Source organism: Mobula birostris, chromosome 14, assembly GCF_030028105.1.
Source record: "Mobula birostris isolate sMobBir1 chromosome 14, sMobBir1.hap1, whole genome shotgun sequence".
Lineage (NCBI taxonomy): Eukaryota > Metazoa > Chordata > Chondrichthyes > Myliobatiformes > Myliobatidae > Mobula > Mobula birostris.
This window is the reverse complement of record NC_092383.1, coordinates 19,457,836-19,473,959: the sequence shown is the minus strand read 5'-3', so window position 1 is coordinate 19,473,959 and position 16,124 is coordinate 19,457,836. Positions and strand designations below refer to the sequence as shown.

The 16,124-nt window shown below is 39.7% G+C and overlaps 1 protein-coding gene across 6 annotated transcripts in view; it reads left to right on the top strand.

Annotated features, from left to right (window-relative positions):
* Positions 1–16,124, top strand: part of sema6d (semaphorin 6D) — a 357,509-nt gene that overhangs the window by 87,969 nt on the left and 253,416 nt on the right. For 3 of the 6 annotated variants that reach the window (XM_072278177.1, XM_072278174.1, XM_072278176.1), the window contains exon 2: positions 7,911–7,991. The exons of the other annotated variants lie outside the window; for them this stretch is intronic. The gene's annotated coding sequence lies outside the window, so the exon portion shown is untranslated. The remainder of the gene's footprint in view (positions 1–7,910; positions 7,992–16,124) is intronic. 6 annotated transcript variants of the gene reach the window in all.

Below are 16,124 nucleotides of genomic sequence, written 5' to 3'. Positions count from 1 at the left end.
CTTACCAGCATTTTTTGCTTTGTTCCCAATTGTAAAGAACATTCATGCAGGGGAATATAGATTTGTTCTGATTCCTCAACACTTTTTTTATTTTAGTGTTGCCTGTCTTTGGTACTGTGGCAGTGATTGTGTTGCTGTGGGCTGTGTGACATGCATTGTAACAAAATGCTTGACTTGCAATTGAAGTGATTCACTGTTTTGTACTTGTTGACTTTCACAAAATATCTTATTATGTTAAATGGAGAAATAGTTAAATGGGACATTTAAGTTCTTTTTCAAACTATTAGCCAGACAGTTTAAATACACAGATGTTGTTTGGTGAAATGTTTGGATTGCTGGCCATTGGGAATTAATAACCATAGAACCATAGAACATTACAGCACAGAAACAGGCCTTTTGGCCCTTCTTGGCTGTGCCGAACCATTTTTCTGCCTAGTCCCACTGACCTGCACCTGGATCATATCCTTCCATACACCTCTCATCCATGTACCAGTCCAAGTTTTTCTTAAATGTTAAAAGTGAGCCCGCATTTACCACTTCATCTGGCAGCTCATTCCACACTCCCACCACTCTCCGTGTGAAGAAGCCCCCCCCCATGTTCCCTTTAAACTTTTCCCCCTTCACCCTCAACCCACGTCCTCTGGTTTTCTTTCTCCCCTAGCCTCAGTGGAAAAAGCCTGCTTGCATTCACTCTATACCCATCATAATTTTATATACCTCTATCAAATCTCCCCTCATTCTTCTACGCTTCAACCTTTCTCTGTAACTCTGTTTCTCAAGTCCTGGCAACATCCTTGTAAACCTTCTCTGCACTTTTTCTGCCAATACTCGTTTTTCTGTCATGTTCATCATGCGTATTCCAGAATTGACTATTTTATTGATAACCAAATGATTCCATTAGTTCGATCTTGTGAATATAAAGAGATTGCTATCTCTGACCATGCTCCTGTGCTTTTATCCATAAATCTTCCTGGTTTTCCTCGGACAAACAGATTCTGGCATTTTAATTTAACTCTGTTATCTGATGAGGATTTCTTAAAGTTCTTGGAGAGGAAAATCACTTTTTTTTTGGAAGGGAATACGGTAGAGGAGACTTCTAGCCTTGTCACATGGGATGCCTTCAAAGCATATATTAGAGGACAAATCATTTCTTATACTGCAAGTGTTAAGAAAAAAGCTAATAAAGTGAGAATTAATTTAGCCAAACAGCTGAAACAATTTGATGAAGAATATGCTTTGACTTCAGATCCTGTTGTATATAAAAGACTGGTTGAAATTAAAGCTAAATATGATTTTTTGTTAACATACCCTATTGAAACTCAACTCCTAAAGGATAAAAGTCAATTTTATATTCATGGAAATAAAACAGGTAAATTAATGGCTAACAAAATTAAAACTTCTAGTACTAAACGACAGACTAAGGAAATTTATAAAGCTAACGGCATTAGGACAACTGATCATTTAGAAATAAATGATACTTTTAGAGAATATTATTCCAAACTTTATAGTTCTGATCTTCTTAAAGATAATACTGTAATGGATAACTTTTTAGACCAAATAAATATCCCTACGCTTTCTGTTGATGACTGAAAACCGTTGGATCAATGTATTTCTCACAAAGAAATAGCCGAGGCTGTACGTTCACTACATTCATGGAAAGCTCCAGGTCCTGACAGATTTTCTGGAGAATGTTAAGGCTTTTTCTTCTTTGCTCATACCCCATTTATGTTCAGTTTTTTCAGACTCTTTTAAGTCAGGTAGGTTGCTACAATCTTTTTATGAAGCTTCTATTCTGATTATCGTCCACTTCATCAACTATTAGGCCATTTATACTGTGCACCCTGTAGTGAGCAGGCTTTCTTTATATTGTGGCTTTAGAGAAGGGGTTCCCAACCTGGAGTCCATGGACCGTTCGGTTAATGTTTGGGGTCCACAGCATAAGAAAGGTTGGGAACCCCTAATTTAGAGGTGTCAAAATACTGTTTTCTCATTGATGATCAAAGTACGTCAGAACAAAGTGTTTTAATGTTTGAAACCACCTGCCTTTATAAATTATGGTGAATATGCATTTTAATTTTACATGTGGATCTTAAGTCATGAAATGAGGTACTCTTGCAGTTCAGAAACAAAACTCATGAAAGCTTTGTAGTTGAGGAACAACGAGGTAATGAGGTCCATGTGTTTATTTTTGATTTGAGGAATTCATATCTCATTAAAATGATACTGATACCCGAAACATCAACTGTTTATTCCCCTCCATAGATGCTGCCTAACCTGCTGAGTTGCTTCAGTATATTGTGTGTTGCTGTGGAAAATCTGAGCACTGCAGAATCTCATGTTCAATACATGATACAGCTTCTTCAAAGACTGAAGCAAAGCTATGCAAATGGGAAGATCCCAGTCCTCCATTTAACCAAAGTGTATACTTGTTCTTGAAACAATGTAGAGGAGATTCACTTAATTGATTCATGGGGTGAAGGGATTGTCCAATGAAGAAGAAGTAAGTGGATTTTGGGCAATATTGTCCACCCCTCAGCAACGATTACAACATAGAAAATCCTAAAAGGCATATAATCTGTACTAAGACACTATACAAGGTGCTTTTCCAATTCAGTGACAAATGACTTGAAATAACGTCATTATCATTGAGTAACACAAGGTAAAAAGGTCAATGTTTTCAACATAATTTGTCGATTCCAGTTGGGATCAAAAATGCCAGGTTCCCATTAGCAAGATGATTCATTTTGTTGCTCTGTAGAATAAATTGAAGTCTATATTTATTTACGCAAGGGATTAACTGATCGTTTCAGCTGATGTAGTGCAGTGGAATTACTTTATCTTGATTAGACACATAATATTAAGGGTAACTTGAGAAGCTTTGAAGAATGGGCAAATGTCAGTAGAAACCATAATAATAATTCTTATTTCATTTTGATAAGATTTATAGATGAGCAGTCTGATTGTTAAGATCAAAATATTCTCAATTGATCTTTCCAGTTAGGGAAAAATACAACTGAGTAAAGATTTAATGCCTACCTTACACTAGCTTAAGCAGTGGTCTGTTCTACAAGCTGTAACATACCTTCAAACAAGAGAAAATCTGCAGATGCTGGAAATCCAAGCAACACACACAAAATGCTGGAGGAACTTGGCAGGCCTGGCAGCATCTATGGAAACATCGACTGTACTTTTTTCCATAGATGCTGCCTGGCCTGCTGAGTTCCTCCAGCATTTTGTGTGTATTGTAACGTACCTTCAGTGGCCACGTTAACCTGCTCGTTAATGCAAATATCTAAACAGCCAATCATTAGGCAACAACTCAATGAATAAAATAATACAGACATGGTCAAGGGGTTCAGTAGTTATTCAGACTAAAATTTAGAATGGGAAATAAATGTGATTGAAGTGTCTTAGACCATAGAATGATTGTTGGTGCCAGATGGGGTTGTTCGACACTGCTGATCTCTTGGGATTTTCATGCACAACGGTGTCTAGAGTTTACAGAGAATGGTGCAAAAAATCTATTGAGCAGCAATTCTGTGGGCGAAAATGCCTTGTTGATGAGAAAGGTCAGAAGAGAATAGTCAGACTGGTGCAAGCTGACAGGACGATGGCAGTAACTCAAATAATCACGCATTACAACAGTGGTGTGCAGAAGAGCATCTCTGAATGCACAGTACTTCAAACCTTGAAGTAGTTGGCTGCAACAACAGAAGACCATACAGGGTTCCACTCTTGTATCCAATAAAGTGGTTACTGAGTGTAGATTGACATTTGTATTTCAGAGGCCATCAAAATGATATAAATTCTGCAGATGTAACCAGTTTACTCTCAGGTACCCCACAGTGTGATAGATATTCACTGCCCTGAGCTTTCTCCAAGCTCAGCTTTCTAAACACAGCAGCTGCCACTTGTAAAGATGAAACAGTTGTTTTTGAATATGTTAAACGTCAACCAATGTTTGTTGTTTAGGTTCTGGTTATAAACAGGAGTTCAGTTCTTAATGTAACTGACAAATAGTAATCAGTTTGAAGTTTAAAAACTGAGCTTTGAAAACAAGCAATGTCTATATAAAAATTGGCCCCATAGCACCTGGTCTAACAGCTGAAGAACTGCAGTACAAGGCGATGTGTTATTTAATTTGGATCGTTTAAAGCAGTCAATGCTGGCTAAGTTGTTTAGTTCAAGGAAGCTTGCAGACTAGATTGATAATATTAGCATTTTAAATAGCTGATATATTAATAATTTGGAAGATTTGTGTACTAATGGAGTCAGCTTCACAACATTAATCGTGGTTCCTTGGGATCTATGTCTCCGGAAGCTTTTGGATTGCTTGTGATAAAAGGTATCTGAAAGAATATCGCATCTGTGTGAAGTCACCCAAGTGGAGAGAAACAGTATACATTTAGCGAACAGTTCAGGGTTTCTGGGAATGGTCCAGGAACATCAAGAAACATAATAGAAACAGAAGGTGAACTAGAATCTATTCCTCTGAGTTCCATTTCTGTGTTGAATAACTGGTTCATTTGTAGCTCATGGGTGTGTCTTTTTAGTTTATAGGAATTGTACCTGTAATTTGGAAATCCTTGTGTTTTAGAAATGATCTGCAATTTAGAAGTCTTTTTTTAAGATAGAAGTCCTCTGAGTTTTAAATATGTTTTAGGAATGTTGTTTGTATTTAAGCATGTATCACTGAAAATTAACTGTGTTTAAACTACTTTGTTAGCTGGAAGTATCCCCTTCTTGGTAGGGAAGTGGGAACCACGACTCCAGTAGTGGGTATTGGCACCTATTCTCACCATGGAGGATAACCAAGGAAGTGAATTAGTCTTTGAAGATTGGGTTCTTGCTGTATAGCCTCCCTTTAGTGAAGGTAACAGTACCTATCTATATCAGATGGAGCTTAAGATCTTTATTTGAGTTTAAAACTTTGCAGTCAGCAAACCCAATATCATTACACAATCTTACTTTGGTATTTCCTATCTTCATTAACAGGGCTGTGATTACAACTATAGTTAAATGAACCTTTACATGAGTCAAGTTCATTTGAACATTGTCTACAGTTGTATTTGTGACAGAGAGGATCTGTTTCCTTCTAAGTGGCTTTTTGAAGTATAAAATAAGTGGCATCTGATTCTAAAATGCAATCCCCCATATGAATTAACGCTTCTTTTCAATGTTATTGTATCTGTTAATATTTTATTCCATAACTATACTTTAACCTCTAATTTTTAAAAATATGTTTTTTCTTTATAATTGTTGAATGTTGTTGTTTTGTATTACATGTCGTGCCCTGACCAACACACCACAGCAAATTCCTAATACATGTAAATGTACGCGGTGAATAAGGTAATTGTACAATAGGTTCAATAGATACATTTAATGTCAGAGAAATGTATACAATATACATCCTGAAATTCTTTTTCTTCGCAAACATCCACGAAAACAGAGGAGTGCCCCACAGAATGAGTGACGTTAGAGCCCCAAAGCACCCCCCCCAGCTCCCCTCTCCCATGCACAAGCAGCACCAAGGCAATGACCTCCCCCACCAGCAAACAAGCATTGGCACCCTCCACCGAGCACTCAAGCATGCAGCAAAGCATCAGTAAAGACGCAGACTTGCAGGACCACAAAGACTGCTCGTTCACCTGGTAATTCGACATACCACAGGCTCTCTCCCTCCCTAACAAGGGGAAAAAGAAGTGTCCCCTTTTCACAGCGAGAGGGGAGACTTAACAAACAACTCACTGATTTATGGTGTTAAAAATCTGTTGCATCGTTTTTTCTGAGCTCTGTGCCCAGAAAGGTTCAGTCTCTGGGCACACAGCCAGCAGCTAACCTGCTGCTCCCGATGTTCCATGTTCTCCCACGACGCCTCAGTCAGGGGCACTGGCTTTGAATCAGCCCATGTTCAGAGCCACGAAAATCCAGCACCCTGAAGGTGCACTAGTCTTCCAGGCCACGTCCTTAGGATATCAAAAAGTGGTCGGTCGTGAGGCCCTGAGAGCGGGTCCCATTTCCACAAAGACCCAAAGTCAAAGTGTAACTCCAGGTCAGGGTCTTCGAAAGAACCTTGAAAAGAAAAGAAGAGATATCAAGGATAGAAATAGAGCTGTTTCTGAAGATGCAAGTAAAGGAGTCGCCGTTTAGCACCATCTTGACTATGCTCCGCCCTCTGAGTCATCCTAATGAAAAATTAATTAAAAACAACTAAGAAAACATTGGTCTATTATTGGTTACCTGTATTTTTTTTAAACCTGAAAATAACCACTTCACTATGAATCACACACAGAATGCTGGAGGACCTCAGCAGGCCAGGCAGCATCTATGGAAAAAAGTGCAGTCGATGTTTTGGCCCGAAATGTTGACTGTACTTTTTTCCCATAGAAGCTGCCTGGCCTGCTGAGTTCCTCCAGCATTTTGTGTGTGTTGCTTGGATTTCCAGCTTCTGCAGATCTTCTCTTGTTTGTGACTTCACTATGAATTCCAGATTTCTGTTAACAACCAAACAACAAAAAATCTGTGCCTTCATGCCTTCAGATTTAAACAAGTTAAAATTACCAACATTATTTGCACAGAGGTGATTATTGATCACTATTTATTCAACAAAGGTTTGGCTGTATTCAAGAAGTTGAGAATGACTTTGACTATTTGCTCAAATCATCAGAGGTGCTTTGATACCAGAAATAAGGCTTTTGTCTATATTATGATGCAACTCTTGTTCCTAATAGGCTATTCTCTGCTTTATTAGGGATGTATACAGTATGCTTATGCCTTCTGACTTCAGAAGGCATGAACATATACATAGATATGGATGCTATTTTTTCAGAATTTCCTTTGCCACTATCCCAATCACTCCAATTCTTAGTTGGTCAATGCTCAAAATTCAAAGTAAGTTACTATTGTTTTGTATATGCTACTTTCAAACAAAAATATATCGCCTATATTATTTTCACTATAGTTTGTAACAATTACTTGTGGATCGCAACCTGGGGTTCACCATCAACCTTGCCTTCCTCTATTTTGAAGCTTATTTTTGAGACTTCGCCTTCTTGGATTTCAACATATCACCATTATTATGTTAATATTTTATATTCATCTGGCTTTTTTCAGGGATGTTTTACTACTTTTTGATAAATAACTTTTGTAGCTGAGGTTTCAAAACGTTTTGCTTCATGTAAACACTTGCACTCAGTCACTAAAACGTACAGTACATTTTAACTCCTGTCATTTTTCACCCTCACCTTATACTTTTATTAGAATTTTACACAGTCCAGTCAGCTTTCCGCAATATTTTTTTTATTGGTGCGGATGCATTGAAATAAAGATCAAAGACTTCTCTGGATAAAAATTTTAAACACAGCATAAATGTGCAAAATTAATGCCTCCTCAGTATGAAATTTGGAAATATCATAAACTCATTTGAATTCTTTCAATTTTACATGGCTAATTTTTTTCCAGTGTTGGGTAAATTGTTTTAAAAAAATGTTACTGTACTAGAGTAGAGTATTGAACCATCCAAATAATGTTTACAACAGTGTGAAATTCAGGGAATAGTATTGTGAGCAGAAATCTTTGAGAGCTAAATGGGTATGCATGCCAATTTGATACTCGCGTGACAAATTCTGCTCTGCCACAACATGGGTGTTGTCTAATTATTAAACTGCAGCATTAATGATGTCTCCTTGTGTGGGTGCTACTGAGAAACAGTTCTAAATGTTTACTTTGCGTGAATTGCATTGCATTTTTATGAGTATGATTAAAAACTTAGTGCTGTATTCTGAATATATTTGGCAGGAACACAATAAGGCTTGTGTTTGACTTTTCCAAAGAAACTAGCATGCAGGCACTGCACCCTCACGACCAGTGGAGGATTTGTTAAATCATGAGCTTTTGTTTCTTCATTCCAGACTGGAACATTACTGTTTGAGCTTGTATGAACTTGAGCCTTGTTCACATCAGACCCAGCTTCTTCAGGGCCATTTCAGCTGGTAAGATATGCTACAGACTTTTAATAACCACGTATTTTGTCTCATGTTGTTTAAAACTATTTACCAAAGTTTACAACATTTGAAAGAACCCTGCAGGGTTCGGTGCACTGAGGTCATCGTGACTGGAAGGTGTGTCGGCTAATGATTCATTGATTTCTTTGACGCAACGCAACCAATTCAAACTTGTAGAATAATTTTGTCTGCTTTACAGAAATTAGAACAATGCATACTTGTGTGGGCAAAACAACCGAATGAAGGGATTTGAGAGCTTTGCCACTGACACTGTTGGATGAAAACACTGTGGAACCTAGAACAGTACAGCACAGGAACAGCCCTTAAGCCCACTGTGTTGTGCCAAACAAATTAAGCTAATGACACTTAATCCCTTCTGCCTGCACGTGGTCCATTTCCCTTCATTCTCTGCACATTCATGTATCTATCCTATTTACTTACTGTCTGTTACGCCACTGTTGTTTAGAGCAGCAATGAAGGTCCTTCATCTCTGGTGGTGTTCAGGGCGTCCTTCATCGTGTCAGTAGCTTCCTCTCTGTTTTCACTACTGTCAGTCATGCAAGTCCTGGATGGAGTTTCAGGAATACTGTTGCATTTAGATGTAGAAGGATTCTTCATTGCTTTTTCCGTAACAAGTTTGTTTTACGTCAGGGTTGTTAGCCCTGAGCTGAAGCCCTGAACTTGAGGACCAGTTGACCACTCTTAGTCTGCCCTGTGACCTGTGTGGCCTCGGTGACCCTCTCAAGAGCCAAAGAACAAGGACCTAACTCCAACCAACATTGCTCTCTGGGTCGTTGAGGCATGCTAGCCTCCAAACCACAACAAGGTCCTCTTGGCGGATGTATCTATCTAACAGGCCCTTAAATGCCTCTATCACATCTGCCTCCACCACCACGCCTGGCAGTGCATTTGGGGTATCTGCTATTCTGTGGTTTTAAAAGTAAGCTTGGCTTGCACACCTCCTCTGAACTTTCCCACCCTCCACTTAAATGCATGCCCTTGGTTCTTTGATATTTTGACCATGGTGAAAATGATATCAGCTGCTACTTTATCTATGCCTTTCATAACCTTGTAAATGTCTTTCCGTCTCCCCTCAGTTTCTACCACTCCAAAGAAAACAGCCCTAGTTTGTCCCGTCTTTCCTAATAGCGCATGCTGTTTAATCCAGGCAGCATTCTGGTAAACCTTTTTCTGATCCCTCTCTATAGCTTCCACATCCTTCCTAGAAAGGGGTAACAAGAACTGAATAAAATAATCCAGATGCAACCTCAACAGAGTTTTATAAGCTGCAACATAACTTGCTGACTCAGTGCCTCGATAATACAAGTTGGCATGCCTTACACTTTCTTTACCGCCCTATTAACTTGTGCGGCCACATTCAGGAGTGATGGACTTAAAGTATCCCTCTGTACATCAGCACTGTTAGGAGACCTGCCATTAACCCTGTAATTTTCCTTTTCATTAGATCTCCGAAAGTGTAACACCTCACACTTGCCAAGATTAAACTCCATCTGCAGTTTCTCTGCTCATAACTGCAGCTGACTTACAGTATACCCTGCTGTATCCTTTGGCAGCCTTCCATGCAATCCACAAGGACACCAATCTTCGTGTAATCAGAAAACTTACTAAACCACCCATTTACGTTTTCATCCAGGTTTTATATAATATAAACACAAACTGCAAAGGGTTCCATTATGGACCCCCACAGAATGCCCCCAGTCATGGTCCTCCAGACCCATCAATCCTTTGTCTTCTGTGGCCAAGCCATAGAGAGGGCCAGTTTTGAAGTAAGATAGCCAAGTCACCGTGGATCCCTTATGCTGTATTGTAACCCTCAGCTGAGCCTACCGTGGGGGACTCTGCACATATATTATTAAAATCTTTGTAGACAACATCCAATGCTCTACCCTCGTGGTCATCTCCAAAAAATTAAATGAAGTTAGTAAACATAGCCTGCCCTGTACAAAGCCATAGTGACACTACCTACTTGGGTGACATTTTTCCAAATGTTCATAAACCCCATGCCTAAGAATCCTCTCCAATAGCTTTCCTACCACTAAGTGAGACTCAGCCAGTTTATAATTTCTGGGATTATCTGTATTTCCCTTCATTATAGTGTAACATTAAGCGTATTCAAACCACATGTATCACAGGTTCAGTTCCCAGCGTGTGTCAAGTTGAACTGCCCCACAGTTGTCCTAGTACCAATGAGGACGAAGGAAAACACAATCTGTGCTTCATGCTTTGATTCCTGCCCAAAAAAGTCCCACAGCATCCTGCCCATTTCTTGGAAGTGCATGTGCATGCATGTTAATGTTCAGAATATGTGTGACTCCCTCCAGTATTAAATAGTTTGCCAGAATTCACTATCCAGATTCATGTGCAATGAACTACTGAGATTATTTCACATTGCTACTGCCATTGGGCAGTATAGTTCTGTGTCTCCATGAAAGTAGAGGGAGGGAAATACACTATAATATTGATTATCAGTGTCTTACAGGAAATGGGTCACGTTTTACCTTGATTTGAGGAGGTGCTTCGATGGCCAACTCACCATTATTGGCCAAAGATTTTTTCTCCTCTATTATCAGCACAACTGATTGGTTTTCACTCTTGTAACTAGATATCACATACTGCAGATCCTTGAAACCTAAAATAAGCACAGGTAATGTTGGAATTAATCAGCAGATCCAGGTAGCATCTGTGGAGAGAGAAATAGAGTTAATGCTACAGGTCACTAATCTTTTATTTGGTTTTGCTCTTTCTATGCCAGTTTGCAACCTTCAGACAGCATATGAACAAGATGTAAATTAAGAGATTTAGAGATTATTGCACCAAATCCCTTGTCCTAAATCATAGACAACCAGCAAATGCAAGAAAAGAAATCTCGCGGCTTATCAGGCTCAATGATCTGTACATCTAGCTCAAGGATACTTGTGGTTGTCACAATTATATTGCTTTGGAACAAAAATTCCATTGCCAGTCATTAATTATAACGCCAGAGATAAAAAAAAAACACAGTAATATATTTGAGCGAGCTTGCTAGATCTGTCATGTTATTTTATCGTTATAAAAGTTAGGCCTTGTATCTGGGAATATGTGATTTAAAAATAGAGAAATTCTACTTGCTCTGTTCTGGCAGGGGCAGCAGTAAATTGTGATTATCTTAATTTATATATGATCAAAGTTGTTTCAATGCCATGTAAAGAAGTGAGCCAGCCGGTTCTCCAGAGTGCAAAAATGACCATTGGTTCATTGTCTTATGCTACCCTCAGAATCAAATTCTTCGAGATCAGCACACAAGTACAGTGTCCTTTTAGATCAGACGTTCTCAATCTGGGGTCCACAGACCCCTCGGTTAATGATAGGGGTCCATGGCATTAAAAAGGTTGAGGACCCCTGATCTAGATTAAAGGAGGGTATTTCTGCCTACTGAGACTATCTTTGTCACCATAGTAATATTGATTAATAAGTAGACCACAGGAAGGGGTTAGTGGATGTAATGAAGTGCAGATAGTTCAACACATGATAGCTTGTGTCCAGGCTGAACAAACTACAACTCACCCTCTTTATAACTAGCACTAACAAACACAACCTCAGCATGTCAGGCAGCATCTATTGAGAGGAATAGAGAGTTATTGTTTTGGGCCAAGACCCTTTATCAGGACAAGAACGAATGGAGTCCTAATGAAGGATCTCGGTTCGAAACGTCTATTCTTTATTCCTCTCCATGGATGCTGCCTGACCTGCAGAGTTCCTCCAGCAGTTTTTTTTTTGTGTGTTATCCTGGATTTCCAACATCTGTGGAATCTCTTGTGTTTATAACCAGCACTGATTTTGTTGGAGGACTTGCATGCAAAGAGTTTGAACTAGAACATTGCAGAACAAAATGCTTGCAAGACTTTGCCAATATTGAACCAAACTCTTTCAAAAGAAAACCAGATTAGAACATGCCAAAGAAGCAACATGTGTAGCATTTTAAAAAGTAGGGATTTGCCCATGGCCATTTCACATCTGGGATCTGGACTTTAAGTTTTGAATAGATTTAAAGCTTAAATCTTTCTGTGGTACCATAAGAGACACCAATAAAATTATTATCAATCGATATCCTGTTGGAGAAGCACACTTTATTGAATTGCACACAGTTCAACTTCAAACTTTGCAACATCCACCAGAGACTGTACATTCTGCAAGTCATGGTTTTCTGATCTTGGAGAGCGATCTTTACCCCTGCTGCTAAACCATTGCACATCCAAATGATTAAACTTGACTCCAAAAATTACAGTTGTCAGTCTATTAGGGCAGACAGTCGATGTGTTCATATGATCTTCAAGCAAACCAACTATTTAAAAATTAGTGACTGCATATTTGTTTTAATATGGCAAGTCAGAAAAAAAATATATACATATGTTAATGCTCACCTGCTAATACACCCAACAGAGTTGCTAGGTTTGGATCTTTAAGTCTGGGAAGTAATACAATTCTGTATCATGATTGCCAAGAATATATCTTGACTACAACAAATGGAACTACATACTGCATATCTTCAGTATATTGTATGATCAAGGATGCATAGAGTATAACAAGATGTGATAGGCTTATCATCCGGTTCGGATGAGGGAGAGAGGAGCTCCTTTGCATTTTCTTTGGAAGCAGTGTTTAACAATACTTTCTTAGCAGTTGAAACTTGTTGTATAGTTACTTGCAGAAAGAACTATGACATTCAGAAGTTTTCTGATGACTCTGCCATGGTTGGATGCATCAGCAAGAGAGATGAGGCTGAGTACAGGGCTACGATAGGAAACTTTGTCACATGGTGTGAACAGAATTATCTGCAGCTTAATGTAAAAAAGACTAAGGAGCTGGTGGTAGACCTGAGGAGAGCTAAGGTACCGGTGACCCCTGTTTCCATCCAGGGGTTCAGTGTGGACATGGTGGAGGATTACAAATACCTGGGGATATGAATTGACAATAAACTGGACTGGTCAAAGAACACTGAGGCTGTCTACAAGAAGGGTCAGAGCCGTCTCTATTTCCTGAGGAGACTGAGGTCCTTTAACATCTGCCGGACAATGCTGAGGATGCTCTACGAGTCTGTGGTGGCCAGTGCTATCATGTTTTCTGTTGTGTGCTGGGGCAGCAGGCTGAGGGTAGCAGACACCAACAGAATCAACAAACTCATTTGTAAGGCCAGTGATGTTATGGGGATGGAACTGGACTCTCTGACGGTGGTGTCTGAAAAGAGGATGCTGTCCAAGTTGCATGCCATCTTGGACACTGTCTCCCATCCACTACATAATGTACTGGGCGGGCACAGGAGTACATTCAGCCAGAGATTCATTCCACCGAGATGCAACACAGAGTGTCATAGGAAGTCATTCCTGCCTGTGGCCATCAAACTTTACAACTCCTCCCTTGGAGGGTCAGACACCCTGAGCCAATAGGCTGGTCCTGGACTTATTTCCTGACATAATTTACATATTACTATTTAACTATTTATGGTTTTATTACTATTTATTATTTATGGTGCAAATGTAACGAAAACCAATTTCCCCCGGGATTCATAAAGTATGGCTATGACTATTATAATTGGGTATCAAATTGCTTGTAACCATATCTCCAAGAAAATAAAATCATTAACAGAGTGCTGTTAATTTAAGTACCCATGTTTCCTTAAAGTGACTGAAGCCTACTGAACCAAATCCTCCAGAGACCTGTAAGAGAAGACATGGGGGGTACCTCATGGTATGAAAGAGGTCCATGGTGGCAGCAGGAGCCTGAAGAACAATAAACACGCTGGTCCTGACGGGATCTCAGCAAAGATTCTTAAGGAAGATGGAGCAGCACCCCTGCACTAGATGCATGCCTTGCTCTTGAAGGTCTGGGAAAAATAACAAATGCACTCAGAGCTCAGTGATGCTCTGATAGTGACCAGAAGGGAGACAAGGCAGATTGTGGCATTACAGGGGCATCTCCCTTCTGTCAACAACAGGCAAAGTGCTTGCACGTTTCCTTATCAACCGACTCCTTCTGCTGTCTGAAGAAGTACTTTTTGAATCACAGTGTTGTTTCTACCTATCTGGAGGTGCCACAGACATGATCTTCACAGCTTGTCAATTACAGGGAAAATGCCTTGAACAAAGCAGGCCTTGTACTTGGCTTTCATATATTTGACAAAGGCATTTGACACAGTAGACCGCCAAGCCGCCTAGCATATACTATCAAGACATAGCTGTCCTGACAAGTATTTACAAATAGTGAGGCTACTGCATGATGACATCAGCCACAGTACTCAGCAACAGTGGTTACTGATGATGCAGGAGTCAAACAGAACTGTATCATTGCGCCCACTCTATTTGCCATCATTGGTCAAGACCTGCCAGAGAGAATCCCATTCGTGTATAGAATGGACAGCAGGCGTTGTAACCTCAACCCAGTTCAGGGTGAAGAACAAGGTCAGCATCACCATCATGTAGCTTCAGTATGCAGGTAGCAATGCCTTCACAGTGCACACTGAAGAAGATCTTCAGTGTATCCTTTGCCAAGGTGTATAGTGCCCTAGGCCTTGGTTTGAATCAGAATCTGGTTTAATATCACTGGCGTATATTGTGAACTTCATTAACTTTATGGGAGCAGTGTAATGAAATACATGATAAATAAATATAGAGAAAAAAACTGAATCACTAAGTGTGTGTGTGTTTGTGTGTATGTGTATATATGTGTATGTATATATATATATATGTGTGTGTGTGTGTATATATATATATATATATATATATATATATATATATATATGTCTATTAAATAGTTAAGTTAAAATAAGAAGTGCAAAACAAAAAGAAAAAAAGCAGTGAGGTAGTGTTCATGGGTTCAGTGTTCATTTAGAAATCGATGGCAGAGGGGAGGAAGCTGTTCCTGAATCGCTGAGTGTGTGCCGCCGTTTTGACACAAACAATGAGAAGAGGGCATGTCCAGGGTGGTGGGGGTCCTTAGTGATGGATGCCGCCTTCCTAAGGCACTGCACCTTGAAGATTTCTTGGATACTACAGAGGCTAGTACCCATGATGGGAGCTGACTAATTTTACAAATTTATACAACCTACTTCAATCTTGTGCAGTAGTCCCCCATACTAGATGGTGATGCAGCCAGTCAGAATACTCTCCACGGTACATTCGTAGAAGTTTTTAAAAAAAGACACAAGTGCTACATCAGCCACCAGTCAACCAGTCGTTTAACCAGCCCTCCACAGAAGTTGATGATATTTCCCTTGAAAGTGTAGATAACTTTCTCTATTTTGGCAGAATTTTCTCCTCAAAAGCAGACATCGAGTCACAGATCAACAACCATGCCGGAGTGGATCTAGTAGAGCCTATGTAGAATTAAGGTAGCGTCTTTGAAGACCATGATTTACAGATCCAAACAAAGATTTTTTTTGTCTATAGAGCAGTCATCCTTCCTACATTACTGTGTGGAGCTGAATCATGGATCACCCACAGTTGAGACCTGAAAGCCCTGGAACAATACCGCCAAGAACCTTGCAAAAGATTTTAAATATCAGCTGGAAGGACAGGCACACTAACACCAGTGTATTGGAAGAGGCCAACATGAACAGCATTTCCACATGATATAGTAACACCAATGAATGGGTCATGTCGCTTGAATGTCTCGCCCACTTCTCCCAAATAGATCCTGAACTTCCAGTTGAAGGAAGGTTAGCGGACCCCTGATTGGCAAAGGAAAGACTTCAAAGATAATATCAAAATCAGCCTGAAGAAAATCAACATTAAATCTAAAAAGTAGGAAGGCATTGCACTCAATGGAGAAAATCTGTTTAAGAGCAAGATTCGTCACATGAGAGCAACCTGTGCTTTGCCACAGAGAAGAAGCAGAGGGTGCAAAATGAGAGAATGAACAACCCAAAGACCCCACCACTAATCACAGCCACCACTTACTCTTGGCCACACTGCAGCAGAATATGTAGATCCCAGATCAGCCTCTATATTCACCTGAGAACCCAGCAATAGAGAACCCCTTAGGAGAACATCTTACTTGATTTAAGTGATTGCACAACTACTAGTTTTACAAATAACTCTCTCTACACGACATCTCCTACTCACCTGG